This window comes from Mus caroli, chromosome 2 (genome assembly GCF_900094665.2).
Source record: "Mus caroli chromosome 2, CAROLI_EIJ_v1.1, whole genome shotgun sequence".
In the NCBI taxonomy this organism is placed as follows: Eukaryota; Metazoa; Chordata; class Mammalia; order Rodentia; family Muridae; genus Mus; species Mus caroli.
In genome coordinates this window covers 15,329,480-15,341,990 of record NC_034571.1, presented here as the reverse complement: position 1 = coordinate 15,341,990, position 12,511 = coordinate 15,329,480, and the positions used below count along the sequence as shown (strand labels likewise).

At 44.9% G+C, this 12,511-nt stretch overlaps 1 protein-coding gene across 3 annotated transcripts in view; it reads left to right on the top strand.

Moving 5' to 3' along the window:
* Pip4k2a (phosphatidylinositol-5-phosphate 4-kinase type 2 alpha) overlaps positions 1-12,511 on the top strand; it is a 153,174-nt gene that overhangs the window by 94,195 nt on the left and 46,468 nt on the right. The gene's annotated exons all lie outside the window — the stretch shown is intronic.

The following is a 12,511-nucleotide window of genomic DNA, read 5'->3' as shown; positions in this document are numbered from 1 at the left end:
TGTCTCCTGCCCCAGCATTTTCCTCAGGCATTGCATGTGTCTTGCGGTGCTGGGTTGTAGAGTGGCCACAGCTCTCCCATCACCAGCATGAACCTACCAACCTGCACAGTCTGATGCCCGCCTTCTCACACCCTGCACCCTATGTGCTCTGCCTTCTCTCCCTGTACTTGGTGCAGTCTCCACTTTGACTTTCTAACGAGATAGAACTTTTTAAGTAGCTGCTGCTCCCTGACCAGTCTCCTAAAGGAAAATCTACTTTCTTAGTACTTTGTTTGTTTGTTTGTTTGGGGGGGGGGTTGTTTTGTTTTGTTTAGTTTTTTCGAGGCAGGGTTTCTCTGTGTAGCTCTGGCTGTCCTGGAACTCACTCTGTAGACCAGGCTGGCCTCGAACTCAGAAATCCACCTGCCTTTGCCTCCTAAGTGCTGGGATTAAAGGTGTGTGCCACCACTGCCCAGCTTCTTGGTACTTTTAAGATGCTGTGATAAGATGCCATGAGTGAGGTAACTTAGGAAAGAAAACGTTTATCTGGTGCTCACAGTTTCAGATAAGCCCATGACCAGCATGGCGGGAGCATGGTGGCAGTCAGGCATGATGCTGGAACAGTAGCTGAGAAATCACATGAAGCAGAAAGAGCTATCTGGAAATGGTGTGGGCTTGGAAACCTCAAAGCCTGCCTCTCAAGATAAACCCTTTCCTAATCTTTTCCAAATCGTTCCACCAACTGACAACCAAATATTCAAATCTCTGAGCCTGTGGGAGCCACTCTCATTTCAAACCACCACGTCTGCCAGTGATTCCCTATAGACAGCAGATCAATGAGTGCTAAAGGTTTGGTTTTGTTTGCTTGCTTGTTTTAAAGCAGAAATCTGAGTACTAACCTGTCTTGCATCTCCTCAGATGGATAAGCACTCTCTCTAACTTGCCCTAAATTTAAAACCTGCACCAATGCCACATTGCCACCCCAGGCAGCCTTACAAGTGCCACATGGGCACAGCTTGCTCTAAGGTTTCTCTTGAAGAATAGGCTCAGTCAGGCAAGCTGTGCTTGCTTAGCCTACTTCCCTAAAGATTAGGCTCCCATTCCCACCCACCTTTGTTAACCTTTCCAAGAATTTTTGCTGTGCTTCATCAGGCATGAGACCACTTCCTGAGTGACCTGTAGGCTCATAGGGCTCCCCAGATGTCCAGGTTCTGAGCTGAAGGTCTGGGTATCAAAGGAAGGCTCCGTGGTAAAGGATGCAACATGCAGAATCTGTGTATTCCTTCCCTCAGATGGCTCTGATGTCAGCACCAGGTTTCAACTTCATTGATGAAACAAGCCCTAGATCACAATTATGGGTGCAGTGTTCATGGTTGAAAGAGTGAGTGTCTGCTACAGAAGGAGTGAAAAATAAAAAGGTTTATGTGAAGGAGGAATAATTTTATGTGGCCTGAGAACTGTTACTGCATTTAAACAAGCCATGGATTTTTTTGAAATCTCTGCCTGACCCTGGAGTGTGTCCCTCCTGCATCCCACCTTTCCCCATTTTAATTAGAAAATAGCCAGGGCCCGGTGGGATGACTCAGTCATCAACAAGCCTGCTACACAGGCGTGAGGACTTGAATTTGGATCACCATGGTAAGCCCAATGGAGACAACAGAGATAGGTAGGGTCCCTGGAGCTCACTGGCCAGCCAGTCAGTTAGTTACTGAGCTATGGCTTTAATGAGGAACCCTGTCTCAAAACGTGTGGCAGGAAGCAGTGGAGGTGTGGCTCCTTATGTCACATCTAACACATGCATCTACATGTACACACACCCATATGCACATACAACACACATGCATCTATATGAGTTTCAATGGCCCCCACTACAGACCCTTCATATGCTTCTTGATTGATTACTGAATTGAAATCTTTATGTCTCTCCTCATCAGTTCTATTGGAGAGATTGAAAGTGATCCCATTTTGTGGGGGCAGAAAAAAGTGGCTTTTAAAGTTTCCTAAAATGACAGTTGTGTTGCTGAAATACTAATGCAGCACTCTGTCCCCCTAAAAGTAACACCATAGAAGTTGATATTTACGGATGTGCAAATCGAGGCGTGCAGACTTTGAGAGGAAAAGAGGTGAGCAGAGGAAGATCACAAGGAACTAGTTGGCAAGTCTCTTGCACACTGAGCAGAAGCGCAGAGTGGAGGAAGTTAGTCTGAGTGTGATTAATCATCTGAATAGCTCTTTCCCTCAGCTCTGCCTGCTGCTCCGGGCATGTAAATTGTTGCTTTTTCTATGACATCTGTATTTCTTTTAAAATTTTTTTTTACTGAAAGGTCAGAAGGCCTTCAGTAAACCAGAGGTGGACTTTTCTCTCCACATCTATGCTCCTTTCCCAGAATCCTCATGCCCTAAAGCTGCCTCAGCAGACTGGGGTGTAGTTCAGGGGTAGAGCACTTGCCCATCGTGCATAGATTTGTGGGTTCCATCCCCAAACCAGAAGTCTGAGCTAAAGACAAGATGCTAAATTGAGGCTTAGTCCAGTTGGCTGAATGGTTTGGCTGAAGGCAAGTCAGTGTGACACCCTGGCTCTTTACTTGAACCTGGTAGATTTCCTTGTAAATCCTAAAGTGGCCCAGGATCCAGGCCAGCCCATCAACTCAGCCACCAGCCAGCCCTGCAGAGGCACTGGCTTGCTGATGGGCTGTGGCTGTTGTCTGTGTGTTTTCTGAAGTGCTTGTATTTTAGATGGGTGACTTAGATCACTGTGGCAATAGAGACCAGGATCATCTGATTCATTGTATATTTGTGTCTTTCCTTTTACTCAAAAAGATGCCTGTCTCACCTTGTTCCTTCAGGGTTGTTTAGTGAAGGCTTCTTTGATAATGTAGAAGGGGGTAAGTAGCCAGCCAAACTGAGCTCTGTCTGTGAACTTTAACTTCCTGACAGAGATTGAAAACATTCGTCCCAGCCAGCAAACATGTGTCTTTACTCTTGTATTAATTTCATGGGTGCATGGATGTCTTTGACTTTTTTTTTCCTGTTAAAGACAAATTTACACAACAGTTCCATTATGGGATATCTATCACTAATTACCAGTACCATCCATGATAAACACTTTTTGTTGCTATGACAGAATGCCTGAGAAAAAATAATGTAAAAAGAAGGATTTTGTTGGGCTCATGGTTTCAGAATGTATAAACCCATGATGCTTGGGGCCTGGCCTAAGGCAGGATATCATGGTTATAGAAGCACGTGATAAGACAACCAGGGAACAGAGAAAGAGGGGGAGAGACCAGAGGAGGGAGAGGAAAGCAGAGGAGAAAGGAAGAAGGGAGAGACGGAAAGAGCCCCTTCAAAGGCACACCCCTTCATGACCTTTCATCAACCTGGTCCAGTCTCCTAGCTTCTGTCACCCCCAGTAAAGCCATCGGATTATGAGTCCACCAGTGGATTAAGCCACCCCTTAGCTTGAACTCACATAGTCCCATCAGCTCCCAGAAGCTCTTCCAGCTAGGGACCAAGTCTTCCAAACCCTACACCTACCTAACATACATATGTTGATATGTGTGTCTATGCATGTGTGTGTGTATGGGGTTGGGGGAGGATGTGCCTGGATGCATGCCTGGTAATTTTAGATTCAGTCTGAGTTTAGTGGCTTAGTATTTTTTTAATTATATAATAGGTTTGTGATATTCTCAGACTGAGTTCTGTTTTTCTGGTTGTTGTTGGTCCATGTGGTCCCCTGTCCCTGCTTCTTTTAAGATGCTTTTAAGGATGACTCCTGTCATTGAAGGTTCCACTACTACTTTTTCTATATTTCCAATACCACAAGCCCTGGCCCCCTTCACTCTGATTTCGCTCAAGCTGATTGACTGTAAGTGTATCTATTTGTCCTGCTGTGTTTCAGATTCTAATGCTAAACATTCCAGGTATCTTCCCTACCTCCTAAGTGCTGGAATACAGTCATGTGCCACCATGCCCAGTTCTATGGGGTCACGATGGAACCCAGAGCTTCATGCCTGTTAGGCAAGCATTCCACAAACTGAGCTACATCCCTATATTTGATGCCCAAAGGCCTAGACATTCTTGGGAATACAGACAAAAGAGTGAAACAGTGACAGTTTTGAAACATTCTAGATTCTATAGTAAATGTTAAGCTGTTTCCTTAGCTTTGAGAAAGTCTGCTATCTCCTTGCTGGCTTTGCAGGACATCAGCCCTCTTAAGACAGCCCTGGGAAGTTGGATAGAGGTTTCAGTTTGCTTGTGGGTGTCCAGAGAAGACTACCCATCAAACCAAGAAGTTGCCCAGGATGAAGCCTGCAAGTTCAACCTAAATCCAAACACAGGGCACAGTTGCCACTAAGCCCTCTTGTTCGTTGTGTTGGATAACACCAGGTTTTGCTCACACCGACTACTTCCTGGATTATTTGAGTTTGGTGCCCTTCTTTGTATCCGCGACAGAGTTCTAATTTTAAAAATCATTCAGTTTAGATACTAACATTTTAAACTTCTGATGTTCTTGTTTTAAGTTTCAAGCTCTAACTTGAAGACCTTCCCAGCTTACCACATTTTAGGGAGTAGGGGATTCTGCCAGGACATCTGTCAAATAAAGTTGTTTGCAGGGCAGACTTTCAAGGTGACTTAAAGCTGTGTGAAAGAAGAAACTATAGTCTTTCCTATACTACCTACTTTCCCGTTGAGAGCTCTAGAAGAAGGGAGGGTCAGGGATGTTCATGCAGTACATAACAACTGGGTAGAGAGGGAGCTGCAGATGGGGAAGTTGCCAGGCACACAAGGAGAGCATGATATCAAGTCTGAAGACCTCATCTTGTTCTGCAGCTAGCAAGCAATTTTGTGGATTTTGTGCAGGGGAGAAGAGATGTATGAAGTCTGCTTTAGTTTTTTGTGAGTATATGTGTATATGATTTAAATACATATGTGCATGTATGTATATGTGTTTGCATGTGTGAATGCATGCAGAAGCCAGAAACTGGTGTCTGGTATCTTTCTGAGTTGCTATCCACTTTACACATGGCCTCTCCCTGAATCTGGAGCTCACTGGTTTTGCTGAGAACCCCTGTCTCTTGACTTTATGTGGATGTCTGTAGATCCTAACTCGGATGGCAAGTACTTTATCTACTGAGCCATGTCCCAGACCCTGAAATCTGAGAAGGGGGTGGTAAATAATTTTTAAAAGTCTTATTTTTATTCATGTTTTATTCATGTGTATGCCACATGAGTGCAGGTACCCACAGTGGCCAGAAGAGGGCATCAGGTGCCCTCTTGTGATCAACCCTACATGAGTAGGAAGAGCAGCAGGATTTTGAGTCATGGAAGGGAATTGGGAGTTTAATGCAAGAAGAGAGGGGAAGATAAAGTTGAGTTTCTGACCTGTGGCTTGGAGATCATGAAGTACACACAAGACTGTTGGCCACTCAGTAGGAGTCTGGGGGAGAGAGAGGCCCAGCTCCAGGAAGCTTGGCCATAGGAACCCTTGTGGGAGCCTTCCTGGATTCTGTCCCTCGACGGTCATACCGAGTGTCCCCACCTGTATGTTCTTGCTTTGTGCACTGTTTCAACTCTTGTCTCTTCCCCTCTGGGCGGCTGGTGTCTTAGTTGGGCTTTTATTGCTGTGAAGAGACACCAAGGCCAAGGCAACTCTCTTATAAAGGCAAATATTTAATTGAGGCTGGCTTGCAGGTTCAGAGGTTCAGTCCATTATCATGGCAGGAAGCATGGCAGCATCCAGGCTGACATCTTGCTATTGAAGTTGAGAGTTCTATATCTTGATCATCAGCCATGAGGAGACTGTCTCCCACAGGTAGTCAGCAGGAAGGTCTCTTTTGCCCTGGGTAGAGCTTAAGCTTAGGACCTCAAGGTTCACCTGTACAGTAACACACTTCCCCCAACAAGGACACACCTACTCCAACAAGAACATACCTCCTAATAATGCCACTTCCCATGTGCCAAGTTTGTTCAAACCACCACAGTTTTTGGGTTTGTCCAGCTCACTCTTGGAGTTTGTTCTCCCTGTATATCCACGTTCCGCATTCCCATGGGGCCCTGGGTAGTTACTGCATCCTGTGCACAGACACTTGGGCTAAAACACACAGGCATTCCATCTCAGGTGCTCAGCCTTAAGAAGCATAAGATGCACTCCACATCATCCCAATCTGCATCCTGTTTCTTGGATGTTTTCCTCTCTTCTCTGAAAGTTGAGAAGATGATTCTCCTCCCTCCCCACCACAGTGTCCCTACCCCTCCTTCAAGCACTGTTTTTCTGCTGGGCCTGTGTTTCCTGCCTGGAACCTGCTGTACATCCCCGGGTGTAAGCGAGGTAAACACAATGTTTCCATTTCATGAGCCTCGGAGCATCTAGTGTTAGAGCTCCAAAATCAAGTCCCACCAGAGAGTTTAAAACGCTGTTCTCATAATGTTCTGTGAGGCCCCTGCATGGTGTTCTGTTTGTTACCATTCATTGTCGTCTTCTTCTCTGATAGTTGTTTCATTATTGATAAGCATTAAATGTTTTGCTCTTCTGTAAAACGAAAGCCATTCTGTGTTTAGGGTCACTGCTCCCACTTCCTTTGATAAGAACTTAACACCAGGCTTTGAGCATAGTCCGCCTTTAATGACTCCATGGTGATGGTCAAGTTAGCATGTTGGTCTTTAACATCCTCATGATATCAGAAGCCCACCTGTGCTTGCTCCCATATGTCCAAGGGAAACCCAAAATACAACTCTCGGAGGGATAATCGCTCTTTCCTTCTGGGCTCTGTGATCTGAGGCATGGAGTCATAATCCTGAGTCGTCAGCAGGTGTCTAGGCTACTGGTTCATAAAACAGGTAGCCCACACTGGGAAAAGAACACTTCATGAGAGTCTGGATGAACCCTGGGTCTTCAGCCACTATGTCCATGCTCACCCACCGTGGCGGGTCTCAGTTCCATCTGTGATATGGGGTAGGGGTGGCGTGACAAACTTTCCCAGGTCTCTCAGCTAAGCTCCATCTTCACTCTGTGTTTCCCGCCTGTCATATCCTCCACCACTCTCCTGTTGCCATGATGTCCTGCTCAAGCCCTGGGTCCAAGCTGTATAGACCAAGCACTCCCGAACCACTAACCCAAATGACACCTTCCTACTTAAGTTGTTTTGGTCACAGTGACTTAAAGAGTTACAAATACAGCTTCTTGTGCATAATATTGACAGCTCCTCCTAGGAAGCTAAGTGCTTTCCCACATTGGAGCTTGGCAGAATGGATTGTTTTTCAAGTAGTCTTCCTTTTCACTAACATTTTTTTAAAGGTTCCACATATGATTTTTTTTAAAAAATAAAACCTACAGTTATTTATTTATTTATTTATTTATTTATTTATTTATACTGTGTGTGAATTATGATAAGGAGTGGGCTGAGGTGCCACAGTACACAAATGGCAAGTGTGCAAATGTGAGATGTCAGTGTCAACAAGTGTGTAAGTGTCAGAAGACAACCTCAGTTCTTTCTTCCATCATGTGGCTCTCGGGAATCCAACTCGGTCATCAGGTTTGGCAGCAAGCACCTTTCCACCCTGAGACATCCTGCTGGCCCTTCACAAGTGACTTTTGCCAGAATGTGCAAGCTACAAGTAGCAAAATAGCAAAACTATATGGAGATAGGAGATCAGGTCAAGAGAGTTAAGTGTGAAAAATGCTTGGTATTTTCAACAAAGGTGCTGGGGGAAGTAACAGTTACTAAAGCAGGATGTTTTATGAGAACTATAAAGGACTGGTGATTGGAATGAGCTAATTAAATTGACCTTTATGATTTCTCCCCTTTTGGAGGCTCCACTAAGCCTGGGCCTCCCACTGTGGAAGTAAACACCCTCGGTGCCCACCGTTAGAGGAGGAGGGTGGGAAGGAGGGCACTGTTAATCCTTTTCTGAAAGCAGAAGGACAGTAAATTTCCAATTATAAATGCGGGAAGACCATTGCAGGGGAACTTCTCTCATTAGCTTGCTTTATTTCCTGTCGAGGGCTGCCAGAACACCAGAGCTTCAAACACAGCTGCTGAGGCTTGAGACAGGATATCAGATGTTACAAGACATATCTATGGAAAAAAGGAACTTAAATACCAACTTGTATGATTGGGTTTAAAGGGGACGAGATCCTTAAGTAGTTTTATCTGCCCATCACCATAGCTTTGTCTTAGAACTGCAGCTTTCATCCAGATAGACATTTTACCCTCGGCTACCCAGAAAGCCAGAATCAGCCTTAGAAGCAACATCTGCTGCCTGTGACTTGTCCCCCACAGTTACAGCTCAGCACTGGAATGAGCAGAGGTCACTTGTGTCCCCTTCCTCAGCCAGGGTCAGCCTGGAGTCTGTAGCTTTCACAGCTGTGCAGCCAATGGCCTCGTGCAGTGATATCTGTGTTTCTGGGCCATTGGATAAAATGTGTGGGCCAACTGCAGCACCTTTTCACTGTGAAATGTCCAGATCAGGCAAATGTACCACAACAAGAAACCCTCAGAAAGGGACAGAGAAAGGGAATCGGAACAGAAATGTAGACAGGTTGCTAAAAATGCTGTAAAAAAGGACAGGACAGTAGCTGCATGGCTTTGCAAACCCACGAAACCTTCTGAGTTGGACGCTTTAGGTGAGTGGTATGGTCTGAGTGGTTTCTAAGTAAAGCCACTGAAAAGGAATGTTTAGAAACTGGCAGGGCAGCTCTGTGGATAAGGGCACGTGGTGCCAAGCCTGATGATCTAAGTTCAGTTTCCAAAACCCACATGATAGACAAGAACAATTACCACACAGGGCCATACATATATGCGCACAAATAAATGTATGTTTACTTAAAAAGTAAGAGAATGTTTAGGGGCACAGGAGATGTGCCTCAGTAGGTGTAGTATTTACCGTGAAAGAATGAAGACCTGAGTTTTGATTTCAGGCAGCCACATAAAACAACATACTTCAGTAATCCAGATGCAGGAGAGGAAGAGGCAGGAGGGTGCTGGGGGCTTGGATAGCTAGCCACCCTAGCCAAATTGGTGAGCCTCAGGTTCAGTGAAAGACCAAGACACCTGGCATCAACTTCTGTCTTACATACATGTACACACACACATTCACATGTATCCATGCATATATATTACACACAGATAAAATTCATTTATTTTTAGAAAAGAAATTCAGAGTTTAAAATTAGTTTATACTTAATGTGAGACTTTTTATCAATATTGATTTTGTCTGCCTTTTTCTTGGAACAAGTTAGAACATTATATCTACTTAGGATAACTTTTAAAGACTGATAGTTTATGATATGAAATTACCAAATGTATAGAAGGAAAGCTATAACCAATGAATATAGCATATTTTGTAGTTTGTGTACATTTATCATTAGTTTTCTGTTTCATAAGCTAAGAGGAAATCCTTGGCCATTTCCCAAATCTCTGGAAATTAACAACACCAATTTATCCTATTCATTATTATAAGAGGAAGCAGGACTCTTGGAGACCGGTCAGTCCAGCTGTGTTTCTTTGCAAGTAAATGGGTCTGGTGGGAGTAGGGGCATTGCTGTTGGGCTGTGATTTGTATTGAGTTGTTTTTATTGCAGACCCTTTTGTCCTGCCCCATGTTGCCCCTGACTCCCATCTGTAGCCTTTAGTTTGAGAAGATGCTGTGCTGTAAGCACAGAAGGAGAATCTTGGGTAGGCCTGTTGTGTCAGCTTTCTTGGGAGAGGTGGGAATACTTTTTTTTCCAACAACAAACCGAAGAACCAGTCTGACCCAAGTCTAGCCCAGTAAAGCACTGTGTTTATTAGAGCTACCTCAGGAGCATGGATTATCCTGAGACAGCTGCTTCACTGAAAGTCCCACCCCGTGGGTGACAGCTGCCCAAAGCTGCATGGGTGGAGTCCCTTCTTTCTACCCTTGTCCCTAGCCTTCCCAAGGCTTTGTCCAGCTGGAGCAGGATTAATGACAGCTGGGGGAGGGGGCACGTGGCAGAATCTCTGACCACAGTTTAATGACTCTCCCATCCCCATCCCTCGCAGGAGCATCAACAAGCCCTTCTTGTCAAAGTCTTATTGGGAAGTCCCAGCTGCTCCGATTTAGATGGTAAAGGTCATACTGCGCCCCGAAACATCTCCCAACAGCTGGGGGTTGTCAACTTGAAGCTGCTCCTTTAAGTGGGTTGAATGCTTTGATAAGAACTTCTTGTAGGAAGGAATATAGAAGATGTCACTTTTGAACTGATCCGTACAGAACGCTAGATTAGAATGTTAATCTTATTTCAGGGTGGATAACTTGTCCGAGCTTTATCTAAAGCTAGGAATTTGAATTTTCAAGGGAGCAGATCTCTCCAAACCTGGGGTGGGTTTCTGTGGGTTGCTTTGTCTGGCACCTTCTCCTGAGGAAACAGGAGTGCATAAGAATCCTGAAAAGTAAGTGTTGTAGTTTGGAACTGGGGATTCTGAGTAAACCAAACGTGGTGCTTTTCATCCTTGGTTGGATCAGATCTGAAAGTTTTGCTTTTGTATCCATTAATTAAAACGATTTTTAAAAATAACACTTCTGTTGGCCTTCCTTCTCCCCAACGTGCCTACTCCATTTCTGAGATCACTATTGTGGAGGATAAGCTACAATGTGCCTTCCCAAAGCAGAGAGATTCAGTCCTTTCTTGATCTTTTCTCCTAGCAAAGCCTATGCACTTCTAAGCAAAGAAAGTAGAACAGGTGGAGCTCAGTGGTAGGAGAATTAAAATTCTCCAACAGTCCTCGGCTTATTTGAGTTAAGATAAGCATGATAAAGTGACTAGAAACAGGTGAAGAGGTCCTAGGTACGCATGACCTGCAGCCCACAGGACTCCTGGGAAACACTAGAGCCTGTGCATCCTCCAGCTGCATCTTCACACTATAAACTAACTCCTAGAGCCTGTGCATCCTCCAGCTGCATCTTCACACTATAAACTAACTCTGAAAGCCTATGCATCTTCCAGCAGCATCTTCATACTATAAACTAACTCCTATAACATAACTCCCCGGAGCAGCACGAGGCACTCTGCTCCTCATACTGTACCCCAGACACACAAGTGCCTCAGCTCTTGCCTGGAGAGAAGATGGCTCCTGTCCCTGCCCCTGAGGGTGCTGCCTTTGAATGGACCAAGGCTTCCTCCTCAGGTTAATAAAAACCTACATAAAGTAGACTGGCTGCTTTAATACCATGGCTATTATCCATATTTTCCACACACTTAACTCAGCAAAATTGAAAACATAGGAACAAGTTTCATTTTTTTTTTTTTTTTTTTGCCAGCTGGCTCACACTCTAAATTGATATCAGAAGGTGTTTGTCACCATGGAAAAATCAATATGAGCTGTCCTATTGAATATGCCTGCCACACTTTAGAGCCTGAGGCCTTGTGGGTGCTGGAGTAACTGGGTGTGCACCTAAGAACTTAGATGGGCTTTCACTGGCATCCTCTAGGTCTGTTTTCTTATCTCCAAGTTGAGGGTGTTGGGATAATCTTGAAGCTGCTTCCAACTCTGATGCCTTTTTGTTGTGAGACGGACCCTTTGCGGCACCTATAGCCCCTGGTCTCCCTCCAGTCCAAGAAATCCTATACAGTGTTGGGATTCCTGTTTCCTTAGCAGTAGAACAAGGACCCTCAGATCTTCCATATTCTATTTCATGAGATCACAGGCTTTGAACAGTTCTTCCCTTAATGCCAGTGCTTGCTCTTGCTGGGGTTGTCCTGAACACATCTGCAATCTGTGAAGTATAAGTTTTATGTAGACCTTTGAATTATTGTCATCTTTTTAATCTTGGCCTAGATGTCCTAAACTTTCACTATACACTTCCAAGACTACGATGGCCTTCCAGTCACCTGACTAGAATCTCCTTGGGAGACATGCTCTGTGTTCCAAGACCCATACCTCCAGCCTTTGCTTAAGCAAAGAGCCATGTCTTAGAGGAAATTGTATTTTGGCTCTGGATGGATTTTTGTTTTGTCTTTTTTGTATGTGTGTGTGTGTGGTGTGTGCACGCCTGTGTATAGGCATGTTTAGAGATGTCTGGGTACATGTGTATGGGGGTTCATGTGGGGGGGGAAGCTAGAGCTTAATGTCTGTTGTCTTCCTCAATTGCTTTTTGCTTTAATTACTGAAGCACGCATGAGGCCTTGGGCTCTAGAGTATGGCAGGCATTTCAGTAGGATCATTCATATTGATTTTTCCATGGTGACAAACACCTTCTAAGGTCTCTGGCTGAAGCCAGCCAGTCAGCTTTCTGCACAAGTATTTCCCCACCCCTCTACCCCTGCCTCTGCCTCTGCCTCTGCCTCTGCCTCTGCCTCTGCCTCTGAGCACTGGGGTTATAGGCAGGCCAGTTCCCATACTCAGTTTGTGCAGCGAGTGTTTGATCTGTTGTCTGTCTTACTGCCCTCCACTTTACAGACCAGAAGCTGAATCTCAAAGAAGCCAAATGACATATGCAAAGGCCAAGGAATGGCAGGTGGTGTAGGAATGGCAGGTGGTGGTGTAGGGATGGCAGGTGGTGTAGGAATGGCAGG